General features: G+C 44.5%; 1 long non-coding RNA gene across 2 annotated transcripts in view; it reads left to right on the top strand.

The window, feature by feature from the left end:
* The first annotated feature begins 1,206 nt into the window (after nt 1-1,206).
* The window catches only part of LOC137541247 (uncharacterized), a 227,202-nt gene continuing 204,301 nt past the window's right edge, over nt 1,207-24,107 (top strand). For both annotated transcript variants that reach the window (XR_011025109.1, XR_011025108.1), the window contains exon 1: nt 1,207-1,289. This is a non-coding gene — a long non-coding RNA (uncharacterized lncRNA). The remainder of the gene's footprint in view (nt 1,290-24,107) is intronic.

The raw sequence follows: 24,107 nt of genomic DNA, 5'->3' as shown, positions 1-24,107 counted from the left end.
ACGGGCATCTTTGTGTGCAGCATCTTGCAAAGATTTTATCTGATGGGGAGTTCAGCTCCATAGAATAGACTGTGTAGAGTATGGCTCTCATACTACATGGAATGGGGTAAAATTGGTCTGTGATCTTGCCTTTTCCAAAGACTTTTATCTCAAGTGTGTATGAAGCATTAGGCTTCAATAGTCACTTTGGTACTCACTCAGTATAGCTAAATTGGATTAGCTGGCCGGTGCACTTTTCCTGCAGGTTCACCACTCCTGCTATAATAGAATGCAAGACCAGTAAGGAAAAGGCACTCCACAGGCTTCAAACTTCCGTTTGATGTATTTAGAGCTTGGGCACATACATGTTACGGGTCACCTGACACTTGAGGAAGTGCCTTTTCCTTACTGTTCTTGCAATCAATCTAAGGACCTGTACACTCTTTCAATTGCAAAATGCTAACGATTAGCGCTAGCGATTTTTATGTGATGAATGCGCATTTTTCACTGGACATTTTTGCGTTTTTTGAGTGATCGCAATTCATGGCTGAAATACATTGCAATCGCGAATGCTCACAAATCGCAAAAAAAAAAATGCTGCATGTAGCACATTTGTGTTTTGCAATTAATCACAAATCACCAGCGATTGTGACAGTGAGCTCACTGCTATATAGATTACATTGCACTGGGGCTTTAAAAAGCGCTAGTGATCACCGGTGATTAGCGGTAAATGCCCACTACTTGCCACACTTGTAATCGCAATTTTTGCGCAGGTCATATTACCGTCATTATTTACAGTAAAATCATTGTACAAATTCATGTTTTTTTGCGATTAGCGCATTAATAGCATGCTAGTCGCGATTGCTCTTTAATTGACGCAAAATGCTGCATGCAACGCGTTTGCAGCTAATCACTGAACGCCCACGATCAGGAGCAGTTGCGGCAATGATATCACTGCCATATAGTTACAATTGCAATTAGCGGTAAATGGCCGCTAATCGCCCTAGTGTGAATGGGCCCTTATATCACTTTACAAAACGCTTGCAAAAATGCTATGAAATTAGTATTCTGTAATGGGCCCAACCACAGTGAACGTAGGCCATTATATTTTATCCATGTGAGGTAAAATCCACGTTTCTTCACAACCAGTGATTGCAGACTACAAGCAGGTGTAGCAGCACATGAGACAGCTTGCTGTTATGGAAACAGGCATCTGATTGGTTAGTGTGAACAGCTGACTTGTCAGTGGGAAGAGTTTCTCCTTCCACAGTTTTGTGTCTGGGCTGAATGGAAAGTTCTGCTTCTCTGAGGTAAATTCAGTGCTTGGCTATAGCATGACAGCAGTTTATCTTTGTCAGAACATCACAAGAAGCTGTGTCTGTGTGAAATGTTGCTTAGCTTTGCCTTTACTTATAATTACAGATTGCCCAGCAAGCTCATGGTGAGCAGGAACTAAAAAGCCCTCTTACTAAATTGCTCCGCAAAACAGACCTCATATGCTCACTCCAAACCTGAATAATTGCAAATACCTTCGGTTTAAAAAAAAAAAGTTAAATTTCTGTTTTCCATAGCGCTTTAGTAAGATGACTTTTTTGGTCATTTTTATCCCCTTTCATACTCCAGGAAGTTCTGGTTCACTATAAGCTTATTGTGCAATCTGTGACTCTGTGTTTCAAGTCCTACCACATACAGCCACATTAATCCATGCCATGCACTGAGGAGGACCAACCAGTCCAAAACAGTCTGTACGTGTGTTGGATTATTGTTGCTCTGTACAATTAACCAGCTGACACATAATTGCATTCCAGCGGTTCTGGAGGTGTGGTTAGCTATTGGGGAAAACAAAGGGATGGTTTGCATATTTAGCAATGATGCATTGTGGAAGACAACATATGCTTCACTCCATCCTAAATAATTGCAAATACTTTGTTTTAAGAAGGCAATTTCCTCTAAATATAGGCTATTGATAAATCATGTATGAGTACAGGCTGTGGCAATGTGAGTGGCATATTGGTGGGCATTTTCTATTGCTTTTGTTCAGCTTTCTCCAGCACCACTTATTGCCTGCTACTTCCCTAACTGTGTAATAGTTTGTTTATTTTTTTCCTTTTTATAATAAAATAGCCTCCTCCCTCCATTGCTTCTGTTGCCAGGCAGATTCTATGCCTTTCTCAGTGTAATGGCAAAGGATTGCGTGCAGAAACTGAATGCAGCAATGGGGTGAGCACTATAACAGATGTGTGGTGATTACATTGTATTAGCAATACACATACGGTCAGTATGGCCAGTCCATTCACTGGAAACTAGGCCTAAGTTGCAGAATATTTCTGCATGTCAACTCCCTGCCCATACAATTGTATGTGTTCACATTACTCCATTGTAACTGATTGCATTATAACTCGCTGCATGCAGGCTTTGCAGTCTCCATTGCAATTTGCACTCATAACGTGGGCATTATGCAACTGGCCACTGTGAACCCAGCCTCAAGATAAAAATGACATAAACCCCCCCCCCCCCAAAAAAAACCAAACATTTTAAAAATGTAAAAAACAAACAAACCTAGAAACCTTTGAGGCTAGTAACACACTAGGCTGCACAGAAAACCATGCTTTTTCTGCATTAGTGGTCCATTTGCACGTTTTCAATAGTTTCCCTTTTTCAATGGAGTAAAATACGTTTTATTTTAGAAAAAAACAATACAATAAAACTTGGCTTCTCCATTGAAATGTAGGGGAAACACCTACAAAACCATCTTTGGCATTTTCTACTGGTCAATTGAACTGGCCATTCCAACTTCTCAGCAGGACTGGTTTTGATTGGTCTGTTAAATTATGGTGGAAAATATCCTATTTTAACTCATATATTGGTATATTTCAGTGGCATAGCTAAGGAGCTTGGGGCCCCAGTGCAAGGTTTACATGGGGCCCAAAGCACTCTATTAATATGGAGCCTCAAAACCTACCATGGACAGCTGCAGTGTCAGAGAGCTGTAATCAGAGTAAGGAAACAGTTTGCTAAAGATTACTACTGTTCAATGCACACACAGGTGTTTATTAACAGTATAGCACCAGTGAAAAGCTAATAAGAATGAAGGAGGGCCTCTGGTCCAGGGGCCCCGGTGCGGTCGCTACCTCTGCACCCTCTATTGCTATGCCACTGGTAAATTGCATTGATTAGCACTCCACAATGTTCTGTAGGGTTTTTATAAGTACCTGTCTGGCCTGTGTCACACAGCATCCAGGAGCTTCTTATTGCTAGGGGCGTGGCAAGTTCTTTTCCCAGATGAGAGCAGATCCACTCCCCCAGCCCTCCTCACTACAATTACAAGCCCTCCCTGCTCATTTAACTCTTTCCTTTAACCCTTCCCAGTGTCTCTTACATCTCACGTGTACCTGTAACTACCTGTTCTGAAAGGAACTCCAAAATACAATTTCTTACTGCTTTTTATTTATCTTACCATCTGAAATTCACTTATGAAGTCAGCTTTGTTAGCCAGGTAATACAAAAATGAATAATGCAATGGTTTACCGGTATGCGCAATGCAGAAGAATGCACATTGTAAATAGTTGTGTATTCCACACAAGAAGCTAAGTCAAACAGGCAATGAGAAAGTGAACACCTGAGGAAGGGTTTGGACCACAAAGCATGTAGTGTAAATGTATGGTATGAAACAGAAGTGTATGCTTGTGTGGAGTGCCTCCACATCTTGTTTATTATATTCCACAAAATATGTAGTCAAAAACTCACATACCCAAGTCTGAACTAGGAGTTTAAAAATGCATTAACCAAAGCGTGAAGCCTGCTTATATCGGGTATCATGCTAAATGGATGTATACATTGCCTGCAGCAACTGACCAAGATCATACAGGCTGTCACCAGTAAAGGGGCATACAGACATGCGACTAAAGTCGTTGGTAACGAACGACTAACGATCGTTTATAACGACGATCGTTACAAAATAACCGCTAACGATCGTTAAGGGTAACGATCAGCGACTGAAGTCGTTGCAAACTGGAAATCCGTCCTGGCGGATTTTTTGTAACGACGATCGTTAGCAAAAGTACGTGTGTATGCTGATCGTTACAAAAACGATCGTTCGTTAAGTACCGTACATGCGCAGACAGAGAGAGAGAGACAGAGAGATGTATATAGATATATATATATATATATATATATATATATAGATGTAGATAGATGTATAGAGATATATAGATATATGTTGACATAGATAGAGATATATCTATCTATATCTCTCTCTCCCTGTGTGTGTATATATATATATATATATATATATATATATATATATATATATATATATATATATATATATATATATATATATATATGTACGCAACTTCCTCTTTCCTACTGGCCATTAACAATGACGTTCGTTCCGGGTTCATTGATCTGAATAACGTTTAGCATACTAGATGCGCTGTATCATACCTTCGTCACTTCCGCATCGTTCGTTCGGAAACGATCTGATCGTTTCCCACTTTCAACACCTCTTTACTAACGACCTTTTCATTTCTCTCCTTAATTGATCGTTCGTCGTTGCTTACGAACGATCGTTATCGCATGTCTGTACGTAGCTTAAGACTGATCAATGAGATGCAAATATTTCTGAGTAAAAGCTAATTTATGCAAATTTTATGTAAATATATACAGATTGAAAATGGACCAATTTAAAGTACCCCTGATATCTTTCCGACCTCAATTACTACAAGTCCGCACACAGCACAGCTACCCTGCGCGCTGCGTGCAATGGATCAGATACGGAACTAAATCGGCAGGTGGAGGGGCGGAGTTATGGACACACAGTGAGGAGGACTGTCACTTCCTCCCCACTCATAATTATTGTCAAAACGGGGGCCATGGGGCATTGAAGGCGGGATGATGGTGCTGTGGCAGTCACAGCACTAGCAATAAAACAATTTTAAAAGTATAGAAGCCCAGGTCAGGGGTAACTATTTGACATTCCTGGACGTGAAACTCACGTCCAGGAAGCCATGTGCGCTCCAGCGCGTCCACGCGGCCGATCGCGCGCGTGCACGCGCGCTCCCGGCCGGCGGTTTGTTAGCCAGTGAATCAGTGAATCGGGCAACGGTGCCCGATCACTGATTCCTCTCCCCCGCAGAAAAAGCGACAGCTTCTCTCGGAAGCTACGCTTTTTCTGCTTCCTATGTCGCTCTAAGCGTACGTGGTACGCTTAGAGTGACGTCACTGTAAACAACTCATGGCTGCCATCTTGTGGCCAAAAAGTAAACTACATCTAAATGTTAAATAAAAATAAAAATACACATATATTTACAAAAAAAAATACAATTTCAATCCCACCCTCCCAAAAATACCCACATAAAATGTTTAATTAAAAAAAAAAAAAACATTACAATTAAAAAAAAAACAAACCACAAATATTTACCTAAGGGTCTAAACTTTTTAAATATCTATGTAAAGATGAAATATTTCTTTTTTTTTTTTTTATTATAAGCTTGTAAATAGTGATGAATGCAAAACAGAAAAAATGCACTTTTATTTCCAAATAAAATATTGTCGCCATACATTGTGATAGGGACATAATTTAAATGGTGTAATAAACGGGACAAATGGGCATATACAATACGTGGGTTTTAATTATGGAGGCATGTATTATTTTAAAACTACAATTGCCGAAAAGTGAGAAATAATGATTTGTTTCCGTTTTCTTCTTATTCTTCCTTTTAAAATGCATTTACAGTAAAGTGGCTCTTAGTAAAATGTACCCCCCAAAGAAAGCCTAATTGGTGGCGGAAAAAACAAGATATAGATCAGTTCATTGTGATAAGTAGTAATAAAGTTATAGGCTAATGAATGGGAGGTGAACATTGTTCGGATGCATGAAGCGAAAAACGACTGAATGCGAACTGGTTAAACCCAGGTATAGGGCTCAAACCCACTAGCAGCCTTTTCTAAGTGCTAGTGATTTGAAAAAGCTCTTGCTAATGCAATGCTATGGGGGATTTTTATAAAATCACATCGCTCTAGTGGGATCACGCCAACAGCATTACATTAGCAAGACCTTTTCAAATTACAAGATGCTCAGAAAAGCACTCCTAGTGGGCTCCAGGCCTTAAACTGATTGGCCCATTTGGAAGCTGCATACATTTGCATCAACTTTGAAATATTTGCATCACATTGATCATCCCTACTCACCAAACCACACTAGAGGTGGTCAAACACATACAAATCATTTTGAGTTTCTAATGTTATGCTAATGTATGCAGCATGGCATTGGACTAATCAGTTCCGAGCTGCCATGGACGTCTGCAGAAAATGTTTCGGGGGGGCGGGAAGGTTTGTGTGCAAAAATGGGGGGTAAAGTTGTGAGGCGTGCATAGCGTATTGTGCTAAAAGATGAGCGTGGCCATGAATGTGGGTGTGGTCATGGGTGGTGTCAAATTTACATGAATTTAGCAATGGTGGGACATTAGACTAGGACTATGGTAGGGATTAGATTATGAGCCCATCTGACACCGGTGCCCCCCAGTTTAGGTGGTGACAGGGACCCTCCCAGCTTAGGTGATAGGTGCCCCCCAGTTTTAGGTAGTAACAGGTTCCCCCCAATTTAGGTGGTGACAGGTGCTCCCCAGTTTAGGTGGTACCATTGTGGGGACAGAAGGGAGACCCAGGGCACATTTACACTGGACAGATCAAAAACTGATCCGTAAACATTATGGCTTCCTGAGTGGGTTTCGTAATGTTCACTCTGGGCCTTCACATCTTATACCTAGTTTTTCCCCTTTCTTTCCCTCTCTTTTCTTTTTTCTTTTTCTTCTTCTCCATTTCTATGTGGCACATGGGATAGGCTTACCATAGCCTCATTTAGGCCCAGTGCACACCAAAACTGCTAGCAGATCCACAAAACGCTAGTGGATTTTGGTGCGGATTGCAGAGATTTGGCCCAGTGCACACCGAGCGGATTTGGATGCGATCCGCCGACCGCATCCGCCTGTAAATCCGCTTGGCTATTGTATTTCAATGGGCTGGTGCACACCGGTGGTTTGAAGTTTTTAGCAAACCGCAAACGTGCAGCAGGAGGCACGTTTGCGGTTTGGAAAAAAACTCAAACCGCCGGTGTTCACCAGCCCATTGAAATACATTAGCTAAGCGGATTTACAGGCGGATGCGGCCGGCGGATCCAAATCCGCTCGGTGTGCACTGGGCCTTAGGCCCAGTGCACACCGAGCGGTTTTTGGAGCGATCCGCCGGCCGCATCCGCCTGGAAAAATGCTTGGCTAATGTATTGCAATGGGATGGTGCACACCGGCGGTTTGAGGTTTTTGCCAAGCCGCAAACGCGCCTCCTGCTGCGCGTTTGCGGTTTGCTAAAAAACCTCAAACCGCCGGTGTGCACCACACATTGAAATACAATAGCCAAGCGTTTTCACTGGCTGATGCGGCTGGTGGATCGCATACAAAATCCGCTTGGTGTGCACCCGGCCAAATATCTGCTCTCTGCTCCCAAAACCGCTAGCGTTTTGACGATCTGCTAGCGGTTTTGGTGTGCACTGGGCCTTAGTGTTGATGTGTGGTCTACTGATATACCTTGTCAATGACGGGCACAGTCGTTATCATGAGATGCTTTTATATGGCTGTATAATGTGGAACTTTTTGGCCCTAGTGAAGGTCTCATTTCCTAATCTGTTCTTCCATCTTTGAACTGCTATATCATTTAAAAGTTGTGATCTAACTATTGTGTCCAATTTGTATGACATGTTGCTTTAATAGAACTAATTGTGGGGAAAAAATACCTGATCCCTGAAACAGATCAGTTTTTCCTGGGCATCAGTTTTTGATTCGTGGCCCTCCATTCTGTTAGCGCAGTGTAAATGCGATCGCTCCATCAATCCGGAAAAATTGATCCCTTCTCAAACTTTAACGTAACAAGCCAAACAGATCCGATCCCATAGAACAATGTGAACGGATCCTATTGATTAACATAGGAGCCATTCACATCTGTTTACGATCCAGTCCTTAGGGCTTGTTCACAGGCACGTGCACAGGGGGGTGCTCTGGGTGCCCAGGCACCCCCCTTTTTAAAATCTTAAAAAAAGGCCCCTCTCGCTGCTCAAAATAAGCTCCGCCCCCACCCGCGATAAGCCCCGCCCACCCGCGGGAAGCTCCTCCCCCGCCGGGGACACTTTCAAGTGAAGAGGCCCAGACAGGATTCCTAGTGTGGTATACTGACCTCTCCCTCCACCTAGGACCCATACTGACCTCTACCTCCCCCAGCACCCATAGTAACCTCTCCCTCCACCTAGTACCCAGTGACCACTCCCTCCCCTAGCACTCACAGTGACCTCTCCCTCCACCTAGGACCCATACTGACCTCTCCCTACCCAGTACCCACAGTGACATCTCCCTTCACCTAGCACCCACAGTGACCTTTCCCTCCATCTAGCACCCACAGTGACCTCTCCCTCCACCTAGCACCCACAGTGACCCCTCCCTCCCCCAGCACCCACAGTGACCTCTCCCTCCACCTAGAACCTACAGTGGCCTCTCCCCCCAGCTCTAGCAGTGATCCTGTCTACCGCAGCACCCACACTGACCTATCCCTCCCCCAGCACCCACAGTGATTTTTACCTCCCCCAGTGGCTACCCTCCTGTCCCCTGCAGCACCCACAGGGACCTCCCATCCCAAAAGCAGCACCTACAGTGACCTCTCCCATTGCCAGCGCCTACAGTGGCCTCTCTCAACATCCAGCATCCACTCCCTCCTCCAGTAACCACACTGACTTCTCCCAGCACCCACAGTGACCTACCCTTTCTCCAGCACCCATACTGATCTCTTCCTTCCACAGCACCCATAGTGGCCTACCCTTCACCCAGCACCCACACTGACCTCTACCTCCCTTAGCAGCAACTATGCCATTCATAGCAGCACCCAAAGTGACCTCCCACCCCTTGCACCCATACTGACCTCTACCTCCCAAGACCCACAGTGATCTCCCCCAAAGGACCCACAGCGACCTCCCTTTCCTCCAGCACCCATACTGACCTCTACCTTCCACAGCACCCACAGTTACTTCTCCCCACAGTGACCTACCCTTCCCCCATCAACCACACTGACCTCGACCTCCCCTAGCAGCAACTATGCTATTCATAGCAGTACCCACAGTGATCTCCCACCCCCTGCACCCACATCAATCCCACCAATATTCAGCACCCACATTACACTCAACCAGTAACCCCCACTATAGCAAGCACCCAGTACTTGCACCAAGCACCCTGCATCCAATACTCACATCCGGCCTCAATATGGCACTTAGTAGTTGCATCAAACAGCCACATGACACCCAGTACCTGCACCCCTTCACCCTATAGCTGGCACCCAGTACTCACACCCACATGGCACAGTACTTGCACCCAGCCCCAACATGGCACTCACTACTCACACCTGCACACCGCCTTCACATGGCACCACTATCTGCACTCACATAACTAGTACTAGCACCCAAAGTACCTGCACTCAGAACCCACATGACACACAATGCCCACCCATAGCTAGCACCCAGTGCAGGCATGGCACCAAGTATTTGCACCTATGTGATACCCAGTACCTGCACCCAACACCCACATGTTTCATCTGCAGTAGTTCCATTTGCACTAAGCCTCCACTTGGTGCCCAGCACCCACACCAAACACTCACATATGACATCCAGTACTTGCACCCAGAACTCACAAGGGACTGAGTACCTGCAATCAACACCTACATGATGATTGATACACGCCCATACAGCCAGAATACACATGTCGCCCTGGGCCAGCACCCAGAACCAACATGGCACCCAGCATCTGCCTTTAGCACCCACATGACAACTAATACCCCACTAGCCAGCACCCATCACCCATATGTCACCATGTACTCACTCCCAGTACCCACTTGGCACTCAGTATTTGCACCTAACACCCACATACCCCCATAATCAACACCCACATGGCACAGTACTCACACGTCACCAAGTTCCAAAGCCTAGTACCAGTCCATGGCCAGCACCCAAATAGCATCCAGTACCCATCCTTGGTCCAAATCCATATGAGACTCGGTAATCTCCCATGCCACACATCCAGACCACGCATGGCACTCCCTACTCACTCATGTCCAACACTCACATGGCTCCCTGTACCAATTAGCAATCACATGGCACCCACTATTGTTTATCACCATCTGCTACTCATTCAGCACCCAATACTACATGGCACCCACTGCAAATAAACACCCAATATAAACTGGATCTTGGTACCCAAAGCAGCTTGACACAGACTTTACTTTGGTATCTCGGCACCCACTGCAACTGAGCACAAAGTGAACCTTTGCGTCTTACCATCTACTGCATCTGGGCACCCACTGCACCTTGACACTTACTGCAGTTTTGCATCTACTAATGCTTAGCAACCACTGCATATTGGTAACCACTTATTTGCCTGAAAAGAGGCTTGGGTGCTGATCAAGAGGGACAGAGGTCCCAGTAATGAAAGGTGAGTCTGTGCCTCCACTGTGGGCTCCACTGTGCCCACTCTAACCCACTAACAGTGGGCACCTATCACTGCTGATTTGAGGGTGGTAGCACCAAAAGAGTTGGTTGAAAGGAGACACAAAGTCTGCCTTATACTGCTATAAAGGTGTGTGTGTGTGTGTGTCTGTGTGTGTGTGTGGGGGGGGGGTATGTGGGGGAAGGCATTGCCAGGCCCCTTTTTTTTAAATTTGAGCACTCCCCACTTAAAGGCCCTCTGCACGGCCCTGCTTGTTCACATTAAGGGCACGTTCAAGTTTTTTTTTTTTTTTTTTTTAAGGGCCAGCGATTTTCAAAATTGCCCTAAAAGCGCTTGTGCAATGATTCCCTATGAGCGCTTTAACATATGAGCGGTTCTATTCCGATCCGCTCACGGAAGCGCTGCCTGTACCATTTTTGGGGCGATTTGCCTCAATGGAAGGTATAGGGAAATTGCTTTGTATAGTGATTTCCCCAGCACTTTCATGAATACAATGTATTTATTAATTTCCGGCTGATCTAGTTAACTTCCTGACTGACGTCAGGAAGTGAAAAAACGAATTGCTCTGCAAAAGCGATTAGAAAAGCGCTTTACAAAAATTCCCTAATGCGCAGATGAAAAGCCAGGAGGCACTTAAAAAAAATCACGCACAAAATCGCAAAACGCTGGCGTCAGCGATTTATGTGAACAAGGCTCAACAGTCTGCTAAACAGACTGTTTTTTTTATGCCAATGTAAACAGTCCCTCAATGTTAAAAGAAGGCCTAGGTAATATGGTACCATACCCCACTCTATATACATACCATGAACTCTGTATTAAATGTAATAAAATACAGTCATTGAATGTACAGTATATTAACCTTGGGGGACCCACAAACAGCCTAAGAAGTTGGCCTTCACCCACCACTGCAAGTACTGCCGGCAATTTGTGCTGGTTGGTTGAGTTCCGGATAACTAGGATTACTACTGTAATCTCATTGTGATTATATTGTGCAATGCACCCGTGTGAAACAAGCCCTAGGGCTGGAAACAATGTTAAACGCATTTTCCTGTATTCTTTGGACACTTTATAGGTCAGTTTGGCAATACGTGGGTTCGCTATTTGGTTCATGCATTTGCTGCTTTGGGTAAAGCTGCTTAAGGGCCGGTTCACATTACAAAAGTGGACGGCCACGCATGCGGAACGCAACGCCTGCGAACGCACGCCATCCGCGTTTGTATGCATTGCGTGGCTGATCCCATCACTGAAAAGTGAATGGGAGAGCCGAGCGTTTTTGCAAAATCTGCGTGCAGCATGCGTTCCCGGACCGCATGCAGTGTGAACATCAGACAGTGCACTCTATGCACTGTCTGATGTCGTGCGTGTCTGCCTCCTGCACGCGTTTCCAAAACGCGGCTGGAAACGCATGCAGTCTGAACGGGCCCTATGAATGCATAGTGAATGCTAAACGGAAGGTCCGAGCAGCTTAAAAAAAAAAGTCATGTACTTTCCCGGGGCTTCCTCCAGCCGCTATGTCCCTTGCCACAGCTCCGCACTCAGCCGCTGGCTCCTGGTCCCCTCCGGTGCAGAGGCCGACCTCGCCAGGTCATCCTGTAGTGCGCCTGCACGAGCGCCACTGTCATTCACTCGCACGTGGTGTGGAGTGTACTGCACAGTAGTTCTGTGCCTGCGTGGTACACTCCACACCATGTGCGAGTGATTGACAGCGGCGCTCTCGCAGGCGCAGTAAAGGATGACCACGCGAGGTCGTCTTGTGCAGCGGAGAGGACTGGGAGCCAGCGGCTGAGTGCGAAGCTGCGGCAAGGGACATAGTGGCTGCTAGGGGCTGGAGGCAGCCCAGGGTAAGTAAATTACTTTTTTTTTTTTCTTTTCTTTTTTTTAAGCTGCTCACACCTTCCCTTTAAGCAGTTCACCGCTTCAAGTTTGCTTATTTTTAATAATGTTGAAAAAACATAAAAATAATAAAAAAGTTGTAAATGAGTACTGCCCTTGGCGGAATGATTCTTCTGGATTTTAGGGTCTGAAAGTGGTGCAATTTTTTTTTTTTTCCAGCAGAAAAAATCATGCTGCTAGAGCCTGTAGCAGCCTTAGCACTAAAGGTACGTACACACATGCGACTATAGTCGTTTGTAACGATCGTTCCCCGATCTTTACTAACGACGATCGTTACAAAAAACGAACCACCGACTATTAAGGCAAACGAGGAACGAGCCAAATCGCTACAAATGAAAGTTCTGTCTCGGCGGATTTTAACCAACGACGATCGTTTGCAAAAGTAGTACATCGTTGCAAACGGTCGTTCGTACTAGGCTTGACATGCGCATTTCACAATTTCTCCCTGAAACTTCTCATTTTTATGCGCAGGCGCAATAGCTGCTTTACGTGATGTAACGTTCATTCTAACGATCAGATCGTTACACACATTTAAAAACTAACTTTACTCAGGTCGTTCTTTCATCAATTAAAAGCTCGTTCGTCGTTCTCAACGAACGATCGTTGTCGCATGTGTGTACGTAGCATAATTCCCCTCCCTGGGATCCAGCACTGCAGTTCTCCCTCTGTCCTCCAGTGGTGCTGTAACCCTGTAGTGAGAGATATCTCACCCGAGGGATGCAGAGACTCCGAGGACAGAAAGGAGAATGGCTGCCGGCGTCTGGATCCCACGGGAGGTGAGTTAAAACGCCCGCTGCAGGCTTTACTCCTGCACCAGGCTCCCGGTGGCTACTACGAGTCATCCTCGGGGGTTACCGCTCCTGGCTTGAATTTTCCACCCAGAGCCTGACTCGTGATCACCGTAAATGAGTTATACTACACAGAGATGGTGAAATTGGTCAGTCGTTGGCCAATTAAAATTGAAGGTGTGTACCAGGCAAAGTGCAGGCTTTGGATTAAAGAGAACCCGAGGTGGGTTCTAAGAATCCTAATAGCAGACAGAGGTTGGGTCTGCGTATACTGCCCAGCCTCTGTTGCTATACAGCGTCTCTCCAGGGCCCCCCTGCGCTCTGGTCTATCCGCCATAAATTACACGCCGCTGTTTACCTCTGCCTATCAATCTCGCCGCTCCCCCGCCTCCTCTAGGTCGCCGCTTACCCCCCCCCCCCCCACCTCCCTTCACTCTAATCAGCGGGGAGGGAAGGGATGCGGGTGGGGAGCGGCGACCTAGAGGAGGCGGGAGAGCGGCAAGATTGATAGGCAGAGGTAAACAGCGGCGTGTGATTTATGGGGGGCAGAGCAGAGCGCAGGGGGGTCCTGGAGGGACGCTGTATAGCAACAGAGGCTGGGCAGTATACGCAGACCCAGCCTCTGTCTGCTATTAGGATTCTTACAACCCACCTCGGGTTATGTCCAGTCTCCATTGAAGTTCACAGCCATGTTAAATCGTGTGCTGAATCTAGCCTAAACGTGGCCAGCTACTTTCCTGGGGCTTCTTCCAGCCCTCTGAAGTCCTCCTGGTCTCTTGCTATTATTCCGCGCTCCTCCGGTCCTTCAGCGTCTCTCTTCAAAACCTTCATGCATGGCCCCTTGCCCAATGCCTTCTCCATCACATCCGCATTAAAGAATACTGGAGGTGAACAAATTGTCCAAAATCGCACTAATTCATGATGGATGCATTATGAATTACTCCAAAGTGTAGTCATATACAGTACATGTGTAATTGAGAGCACTGCAGGGAGAAGATGTTCTACTCCGCATTAAGGACAGTCTATCTTTGCATATATTCCCATTATTCACAGTACCAATTGATACTATGCAGTCTTGTGCAAATAGCAAGCTGTAGAGCTGAACTCAAGGACTCCTTTTATTCTTAGCATGATATACGCAAAACATACCTCCATGCAACTGACTTGCATGTATTTGAATTTCACATAATATGTCTCAGAATCTACTGGAATCAACAATGCCTGCTTTTGCAGAAAGTGTAATGGTCAATGTATGTGAACAATAGTGCTCCTTCCTTTTATAGTTACCTCCTCCTGGCACATCAGGTACACCAGCACATTGTATCATCTGTGGACTCCTGGGCCCAACTGACCGCCAATAGTTTTGCGCTGCACGGCGAGAGTACCCCCCTGCTTAGCAGGGAGTCGGGGCCAGCCTTTTTTTCAGCCTTGGTTACGGTTTTCAGCTTGATTTTTCTTGGTCCACGCCATTGCATGTGGGCATGGGTGCTGCGATGAGGCGGAAGGACAGGGGAGTGGAAGACCAGAGCAGCGCGTGACGCAGGCCTACGGTGACACGTTTTCCCCGCCCAGGGACTTCCTCAGAACGCACTGCGCTGAAGCAGGTGACATTTTAGCGTACAATATGGCGAATGCGTACATTACCATTCAAGAGCCTGTCAGGATAAGATCAGTATGCTCTTTTCATATTCTTTGGGCTCTTTGTATGCTACCCAATACCCTCATGTTTTTTGGGGTGACAAACCCTTTAGTTAGTCGCACATTAGGGCATGGTTGTTGTGATTGCGGGGGGGGGGGGGGCATAGGGGGGTGGGGGTGCTGTCTGACAGCTGGTTCCCTTGGTTGTGGGGCAGGGCAGGAGCACGGTTCACACTACACCAATTTGGTTTAATTTACCTATTGTGCATTTGTCTTGCCTCATGAGTAATGGACAATTTATGATGCACCAATATTTATGATCATTCACAATTTGAGTTCATTGTCAACTACATATGTGGTCATCACATTGGGCCATGATGTTTGAAGCATTTGTGGGCTGATTGGCCTTATGGGATTAAATTAGCCCTTCAGTGGGCATATATTCATATGTAACAATTGTGGTGAAATATAAGTAACTCGTATATGACCTATTACAGCATATGCTGGTAGTGTGTGGTGTTTTGTAGTAAGAAAGCTTACCTACACAATCTGTTTATAGTATTCAAAGGCTGATGCCCATCATACTACATGGAGGTGGTAAAACTGGCCAAATAAATTGAAGGCGTGTACCAGGCTTTAGGCTGCATACACACATCCAATTTTGATTGGCCAATCCCTGACTAATTTTACAATATCCATGTAGTATTAGGGCCAAGACATTCTGAATACTATGAACAGGTTGTGTAGTTAATCTCTCATGCTGCATGGGAGCAGTCAAATTGGCCATTCAAATTTGGATGTGTGCACATGCTGGCAAGTCACGTGATGATAAGCCATGGAGACAAGACCCTTAGGGAGGTCCCCTTATTAGCAGCTGCTGAGACCAATGCAAGTTGTGGTGCAGGATACTATTAGCTTATTTTTTTGGCAGATTCACTCATCTTGATTAAACCAGATTGGGGACACTTTGGCGCAGTTGGTGAGCTTAAGCGCGTTAAAGCGTAACCAAGAGCCCCTGTCACTGATTTCCTGTTGTGTGCTGCAGCCCCTCTGTATTTATATATTTCTTATGGAGTCTGGGGACCTCCAGTGCTGCGTGCATGCTTTGCATAGAATTGCATAAAATTTGGTTTGTGCTGCTCATCCCTTGGTATTTATAATTTTCCCCTGTGAGCCTGCATAACCACGCCCACCTCTAGCACAGTTAAGCATATAAATGAGTGCATTGCACATGTTCAGAGAGTTCATTTGGTAGCTAGTTAACCGGTTCAGCACCGCGGTGCCGAAAATCTCATGCATCCGAGCAATGTTCACCTCCCATTCATTCGCCTATAACTTTATTGCTACTTATCACAATTAATTGATCTATATCTTGTTTTTTTCCGCCACTAATTAGGCTTTCTTTGGGTAGTACATTTTGCTAAGAATTATTTTTTTCTAAATCCATTTTAACCTCCTTGGCGGTAACCCCATTTGTGAGGGTGCCGCTCAGGCCCTGCTGGGCCGATTTACATAATTTTTTTTTTTCAAACACGCAGCTAGCACTTTGCTAGCTGCGTGTTTGGTCCGCTTGCCGCCGATGCGCTGCTACCCGCCGCGGATACAGGCCCCCCGCATACCCCTTGCGCAGCCTGGCCAATCGCCGCCAGGCTGCGCTATGGTGTGGATCGCGACTTCCTGTGACGTCACGACGTCCATGACATCACTCCATTTATCGCCATGGCGACGGGGGAAGCCCTCAGGGCTCATTTCCACTATCGCAAATTCGCATGCGGTTTTCGCATACAAATTCGCATAGCAATACAAGTCAATGGGACTGTTTCCACTTGTCAGGATTCCTTTGCGTTTTTCTGTGCAGAAAAAATTCGCATGGCAGAGCCATCAGAATTCGCATACCGCTATGCGAATCGCATACAATGTGTTTAATAGGAAATTCGCATGAGGGTTTTGTATGCGAATTTTCATGCAAATTTTCATGCGAATTCGCATAGAAACAATGGAAAAGCACACCAGCACTGCCATGGTTAAATTCGCACACATCGTCATCCATAATGAAAATTCGCATGCGAATTTTTACCGCAGCGATTCGCACCGCACAAGTGGAAATGCAGCCTCAAGGAAATCGCGTTCAGAATGGGCAAGCGGCGCCGGCGGCGATCGGAGGGGACGGGCGGATGCCGCGGGAAGGGGGGAAGCATGTAGCTAGTGCTAGGCTAGCTACATGCTAAAAAAAAACAAAAAAAAAAAAAAAAAACCTCCCGCGGCTGCGCAGCCGAGGGAATTATACCGCCAGGGGGGTTAACAGGAAGATTAAGAAAGAAATGAAAAAAATTCATTATTTCTCAGTTTTTGGCCATTATAGTTTGAAATTAATATACGCTACCGTAATTAAAACCCATGTATTTTATTTGCCCATCTGTCCCGGTTATTACACCATTTTAAACGATGTCCCTATCACAATTTATGATGCCGATATTTCATTTAGAAATAAAGGTGCATTTTTTTCAATTTGCGTCCATCACTATTTATAAGCTTATAATTTTAAATAATATATTAACATACTCTCTTGACATGCATATTTAAAAAGTTTAGACCCTTGGGTAACTATTTATGTTTTTTTTTATTTTATTTTTATTGTATTTATGTTAAAAAAATTTTTAATAAAAAATGTATGTGGGTAATTTTTGGTGTGGGAGGGAAACTGCTAATTTTAAATGTTAAATAATATAATTGTTTAAATAAAAATGTATGTGGGTGCAGTTTACTATTTGGCCACATTGAAAAAAGTCCTGGATGCGAACGATCTCGTATCCAGGAACCAAAAAGCAGAAGTTTCCTGGGGGCAGAAATACCGCGCTTTCTGGATAGAAAGCGTCGGTATTTCTGCGTGGAAGTTAGATCGGTGAATGGGACTTATATTCCCATTCACTGATCGGGGGGCTAGCAGCGGGCGGCGGGTGCGCGCGCGGAAGCGCGCCCGATCGCGCGCACCATGCGGCGGGAGCAGCAGTGCCTACCTGGACGAGGAAGCTCGTCCAGATAGGCCGAACTGGTTAAAGGTGAAGTGTTTTTAATTTCCTTTTCTCCCATTTAGTTGACTCTTGGGTTTTTGAATTAGTTCCCACTAGACTTCTTATAAAAACTGGCATTTTGCATGGTAGAGTAGGACTCACCAGATTGGGGACACTTTGGCGCAGTTGGTGAGCTTAAGTGCGTTAAAGCGTAACCAAGAGCCCCTGTCACTGATTTCCTGTTGTGTGCTGCAGCCCCTCTGTATTTATACTCATCTTGATTAAATCTGCATGGAATTTGCCGCTATTTTCAAACAATAACGTCCAATCGGTTTTTAAGGCCTCATTAGACATACAGGGATTTTTCTCCAAAACTTTTTGTTTTGCACTAAGCGGTACAAAAAATGTTGGGTAGCAGGTTTGATGGACTGCATTTGCAAACACGTGTGATGTTGCACTGCTCTTTGCGGTAGGATCCAGCATAGAGATGAGAAGTTAGGCCCAGTGCACACCAAAACCGCTAGCATATCCGCAATATGCTAGAGGTTTTGGGAGCTGATTTCAGAGCGATTCTAGGCATGTGTAGAGAGGTTTTCTAAACATACCTAGCGGTTTTGGGTGCGTTTTTGTGTAGCAGATTACACATATTGTTACAGTAAAAGCTGTTACTGAACTCCTTCTGTAACAAAAACGCCTGGCAAACCGCTCTGAAGTAGCGTTTTTCAGAGCGGTTTGCGTTTTTCCTATACTTTACATTGAGGACGAAACGCTTCCGAAAACCGCAAACGTGCAGCAGGAGGCGCGTTTGCGGCTTGTCAAAAACCTCAAACCGCCAGTGTGCACCATCCCATTACAATACATTAGCCAAGCGTTTTTGATCAGGGAAGCTCCGGTGGTGTCCACAGGAATTCTGCTTCCTGTACGATATAATAAAATGATCTGATTTTACAAAAATTCGATAAAAACGATCGTATCTCCCGACTGCAAAATCTGTCCGGATTTCCCGCTTTTTTAAATTTATATTGATCCGTAATGCCAGATATTTCTCCAATTTTTTTAAAGATTGTATGGTGTGTATCAGATTGTCAATTTATTAATATACACACCCTAGCAATTTTCTCAGAGTTTCCATTTTTTATCAGTTTTATCTTAATTGGGGATAAATTGAACATAGGTGTGTGGTACATTGGTCATATTTTTGAAATGTTAAAATCAGTTGGAAAAATGTATTACAATTCTTAAATTTAACAGCTATTTAAAAAATTGTATGGTGTGTGGCCACCTCATTTTACAGTTTCTCTATTTAGCATCAAAACAGTTGTTTTAAATGTTTCTAATCGATCACTTTGTGGCCCCTTTTATACTTACCACGTCACGGTTCTCTCCCCCTACGCAGCTTGTCACAGCGGATATTAAAGTCAATGAGGCATGACACACTGACTGCGAAGTGGCGGAAGTGTTTCAGACACCACAGGACTAATGCAGAACCTGCAGTGCGTTACCCTGTGACTCCCGGACATGCACCAGAAGTTGTGTTCATTTTTTTTTCTACAGTCGTATTGCGGGTCTACCATGCAGTATATCCTGGGCTAGCTCTGCCCCTCTAACACTAAAAATCCCTAAAAATGTTATAAATTAGAGTAAACCGACCAGAACCTCATTCTAAGTAAATAGTACTCAATTCTAATGTAACAATGCGGTGTGTTCTATACCGACATGGAGTTTCAGCAGAACAGGAAAATTACAAGGTAAGTATGGTATCAATTTTCCTGTTTGGTGCCTCAATGTCGGCATACTTCCAGGGACTTATCTAGAAACAATACATGACAAGGGTGGCTACTTGCAAAATACATTATTTATAGACTGATTGTACAAAGCAAACAGAGGTATCAAAAGAAAAAAAAGGACTAAAATACTTAAAATAAATATATAGAGGAGGCAGTGGTGGACTTGCCTCCTCCAAGCAATCTTCCAAGCAGACACAGAGAACTGTTGATTTTGACAGTCAAGAAAATTTTCTTTATTTACACAATCCAGAGTATTGTGCAATGTGTTTCACAGGCATGACCCTGCTTCATCAGGCTATAAGGTAGGAGCATATAACATCGACAGATCAAAAATACACCAAGCGCCTCTATTTATAGACTGAGACTTCTTTGCCAATATCAACAATAGTTAATAGAGCTGGATCCATTTTGTAATGGTCCAATTAAATTGGCAATAGTCCTGGCTGAGACTGATGAACCCATTCTTGGAGATCTGAACAGTATCTGAAGACCTGAAACGTTCAGTAACAGGTTCTGTTTCAAAGTTCTTCCTACATCCTACGAGTGTAAAGATGTTGTATCACTGTCATCAGGAAATACAGGTAATGTACATTCCTGGTTAAGGTGTTCTTTAGACACCACTTTTGGCAGAAATTCCAAGTCAGGACTCAACACCACTCTGTCTGGAAAGAACATTACAAAGGGTTCTTTACACACTAAAGCTTGCACCTCTGTTACTCTTCCACCTGATGTTATGGCCACAAGAAATTTAGACTTAAAGTGGACCCAAATAAAAATACAAGATTTCAGGAATAAAATCTATTTTCTAAAGTATAATAATAAATAGCAGCCTTTTTTCAGCTGCATGATGACCATTATAAAATATTTCACATTTATTCCTTTCATATTGCCGGGACAGAATCCGGCAAACTGGTAGAGTAGGTGGTGTCCGGCAAAGGAGGAATTGCTAATGGCTGCCACCTGTATAACCCTAGTAGAGATGGGCCGAACGGTTCACCTGTGAACGGTTCCAGGCGAACTTCCGGGGTTCGCGATTGCGGAGAACCGCAAACTTTTCCTGAAGTTCGGTTCGCCCCCATAGTGCATCATGAGGGTCAACTTTGACCCTCTACATCACAGTCAGCAGGCACATTATAGCCAATTAGGCTACACTCCTTCCTGGAGCCCTCTCCCCCCCCCCCTTATAAAAGGCAGGCAGCGTCAGGCATTGGACTCACTCATGTGCCTTCAATAAATAGAGAAGGGATAGCTGTGGCAGACTCTCATAGGGAAAGCATAGTTAGGCTCTTGTAGGCTTGTTAGCTTGCTCCTGGCTGATCCCTCAACCGCTCTTTTAAGTGCTAATCTTGTTCTTGTGATCTATTTTTATTTTTATTTTTATTTTTTTGCGGCCACTTGCATTATATACAGCCCTGTCAGTCAGTCGCAGCTGGCCTTTGGCCCCTTGGTGGTATAATTACTACTGTGCCAGGTGCACATTGTAATACCCATCACTGCATATACCTACTACCTGTTGTTCACTTCAGTGTACTCACCTACCTATGTGAGCACACTGTCACGAACTGTCTCATGCCATTTCCTGCTGCCTGTTGGTGGTAGTAACTTGGACTGCCCTGGACATTCATTGCTCCACCAGCAGAGGGCTCTAAGGACTTTGCCTCATCCTGAACCTCCACCATCCACCAGCAGGTGGCCTGTTACTGCTTTCACAAAGACTTGCAGTTCCCTGTTTGGCCTCTGGATGGCTTCATGGGAGCTCTCATTAAAACTGTTCACCACCAGCTGCATCCTGTGGTTGCTGATCACTTGGACTATATAAGTCTGCCTTTTCCTGCAAGTCATTGCCAGAACGTCTATGTCTGTAGGTCTGAGTTCCTGGGCACTCCTGTATCTGAGTCCTGTTCCTTTGTAACCTGTTCCTTTGTAACCTGTTCCTTTGTAACCTGTTCCTTTGTAACCTGTTCCTTTGTAACCTGTTCCTTTGTAACCTGTTCCTTTGTAACCTGTTCCTTTGTAACCTGTTCCTTTGTAACCTGTTCCTTGATCTGATTTCCTGTTGCTGAACCTTGCTAGTCCTGACTTTGCCTCTGCTCATTCCTTTGTACCTCGATATATCTGAATTACCGCTGCTGACCCTGATATGTGTTTTGACCTGTCTTTGCCTGCTCCTTTTTGATACCGCGTTATTGTATATAATTGCTTGTACATATATATCTCGTGCACACCGTTTGTAAATAGATAGTTAGATAGTTAGGTGTTATATATATTTTGTCACTGCTTCCCGGGTTATTTGTGTATATATATTGTGTGCTGTGCATATGTGGTATGATATTTGCATTCACGCTTGTATGTATGCTTGCACTATTGCATTCGCAATAAAACATTATTTTTGCACCTTAATTCCTGGTTCCAGTGTCTGTATGCTGCAAACTGTGGTCAAACCCTGTTTCTCCGTTCAGGCCCCTGACAGTACGTTCTGGCCCTATATACACTGACCACTGCAGCTATACTGCACACTGATACCTGGCTGTTCTGTCCAAAAATGGATCTGCAACAAATTGATTATTATGCATTGCTTGCTGATGAGGATGAAGCTGAGTGTCGTGCATATTTTGCTGATTTCTCTAAAGTTGAATTGCAGCAGATGATTAGCCAGACATATAGTTATGTCAAATTAGGAGTAGTTCGTACACAAGATATTGAAAATTTAGCCAGGATCTGGAATGATCTTGCATACCCCAAAATGACAAATGTTTGCATGCAACCTGATTCTGACCAAGGTGTAGTCAGTGATTATGATCCACCTTTTGACAATTATGCCATAGAAGCTCTGATTAACTTGTTTGAGGATGACAGGGAATATTTTCTTGATCATTACTCAAACAAAGGTAAACAGACCGTGCAGGCTTGCATAGATTCCCTCCAGTCCCTGATCACTCAGGGAATATGCAAGTATGGGAAAGCTTCCCTTCTGCTAAATGCATGGCAGAAAATTATCTCTGCAGGTTCCACAGCTCCTGCCTTACCTGTTATAAGTCCTGTCCGGGTTGATTTTACTTCTGAACAAGTTAACATGTACTATAGTTATTTGAAGACAGACAGAAAAGCATTTTTTGACTTTTACATTAAGCAAAGCTTTGCATTTGTTTCTGGATGTAAATGTGCGGTTGAGAGTCTATTGTCTGACAGAAAATGTAAGCCTGAGTCAGCCCATGCTTTGATCAATGCATATTCAGAAATCTTGTCATTATGCACACCTCCTGTTAACCCTCTGAATGCCACTCACTCCCAGTCCACTGCAGTTAAACAGCTGCAAAGTCAGTCTCCCAGCAAAGAAGAATTTAATTTTATTTTTGACTCTGAACTGATTGATGATTTGTTTGATTTTCTGAGAAAGGATAGAGAAGGATTTATTAAGTATTACTGTGACAAAAGTGAAGGTTTTGTGTCTGCCTGTATACGTGCAACTGAGACATTGATTGCGCATAGGCTTTGCAAGTATGAATCCGCTTCTGCCTTAATTGCTGCCTATTTAGAAGTCCTGCAAGTTATAAATTCTTCAGTTAACCCTCCGAATGACTGTCACATTCAGAATCCTCAGCCCACAGCCACTAAACAGCTTAAATGCCAATCACCCATTACAAAACAATTTGATTTCATTTTTAACTCTGATCAGATTGATCACTTATATGGTTATTTAAAGAGAGACAAACAAGGGTTTTAAGAATCTTACTTTGAGAAGGGGGCATTGTATGTGTCTGCCTGTGTTCGTGCAACTGAGTCATTGATGCTGCATAAGCTCTGCAAGCGTGAATTTGCTTCTATGTTGATTACTGCCTGGCGTGAAATCCTTTCTTCCTGTTTCCACTCTCCTCCTTCTGCTCATTCTCCATGTATCTCTTCTTGTGTCCAGAACTCAGAACCTGCAATAGTTAAAAAAACCTGTAAAATCAGCAACATTACAATCCGCTATCAGATCCACACCTTGGTCCTGGCAGTATCCAGTTATATCAAGAGAACCTGCTGTTCCAGTTTCCAGAGTGGTCACCAAAACCAGACGCAAATACTTTCCTACAGCTTCCATTACTCCAGTCATCTCACCTTCTGTGCAGCCTCCAGTCATCTCGCCTCCTGTGCAGCCTCCAGTCATCTCGCCTCCTGTGCAGCCTCCATCCAACTCCTGTCTGGTGCAGCCTCCAGTTAATGTTCCTGTGACACTTGTTATACAGACTCTTGCCTTCCTCTCACAACTCTTGCAGACTTTGTATGCTCCAGAATCCAGTCCCGCCGTTTGTTTGTCTACAAAGCCTTGCCTCCAGCCTGCAGAGACTTTGCCTCCGTCTCCAGAGCCTTGTGCTCGGTCTGCAAAACCTCATTTCCAACCTACAGAGACTTCAAAACAGCTTGCAGAATCCTGCTCAGTCTGCAGAGCTTGCAGAATCCTGCTCACAGTCTGCAGAACTTTGCATCCAGTCT

Source organism: Hyperolius riggenbachi, chromosome 12, assembly GCF_040937935.1.
Source record: "Hyperolius riggenbachi isolate aHypRig1 chromosome 12, aHypRig1.pri, whole genome shotgun sequence".
Lineage (NCBI taxonomy): Eukaryota > Metazoa > Chordata > Amphibia > Anura > Hyperoliidae > Hyperolius > Hyperolius riggenbachi.
This window is presented reverse-complemented; position numbering and strand designations above follow the sequence as displayed.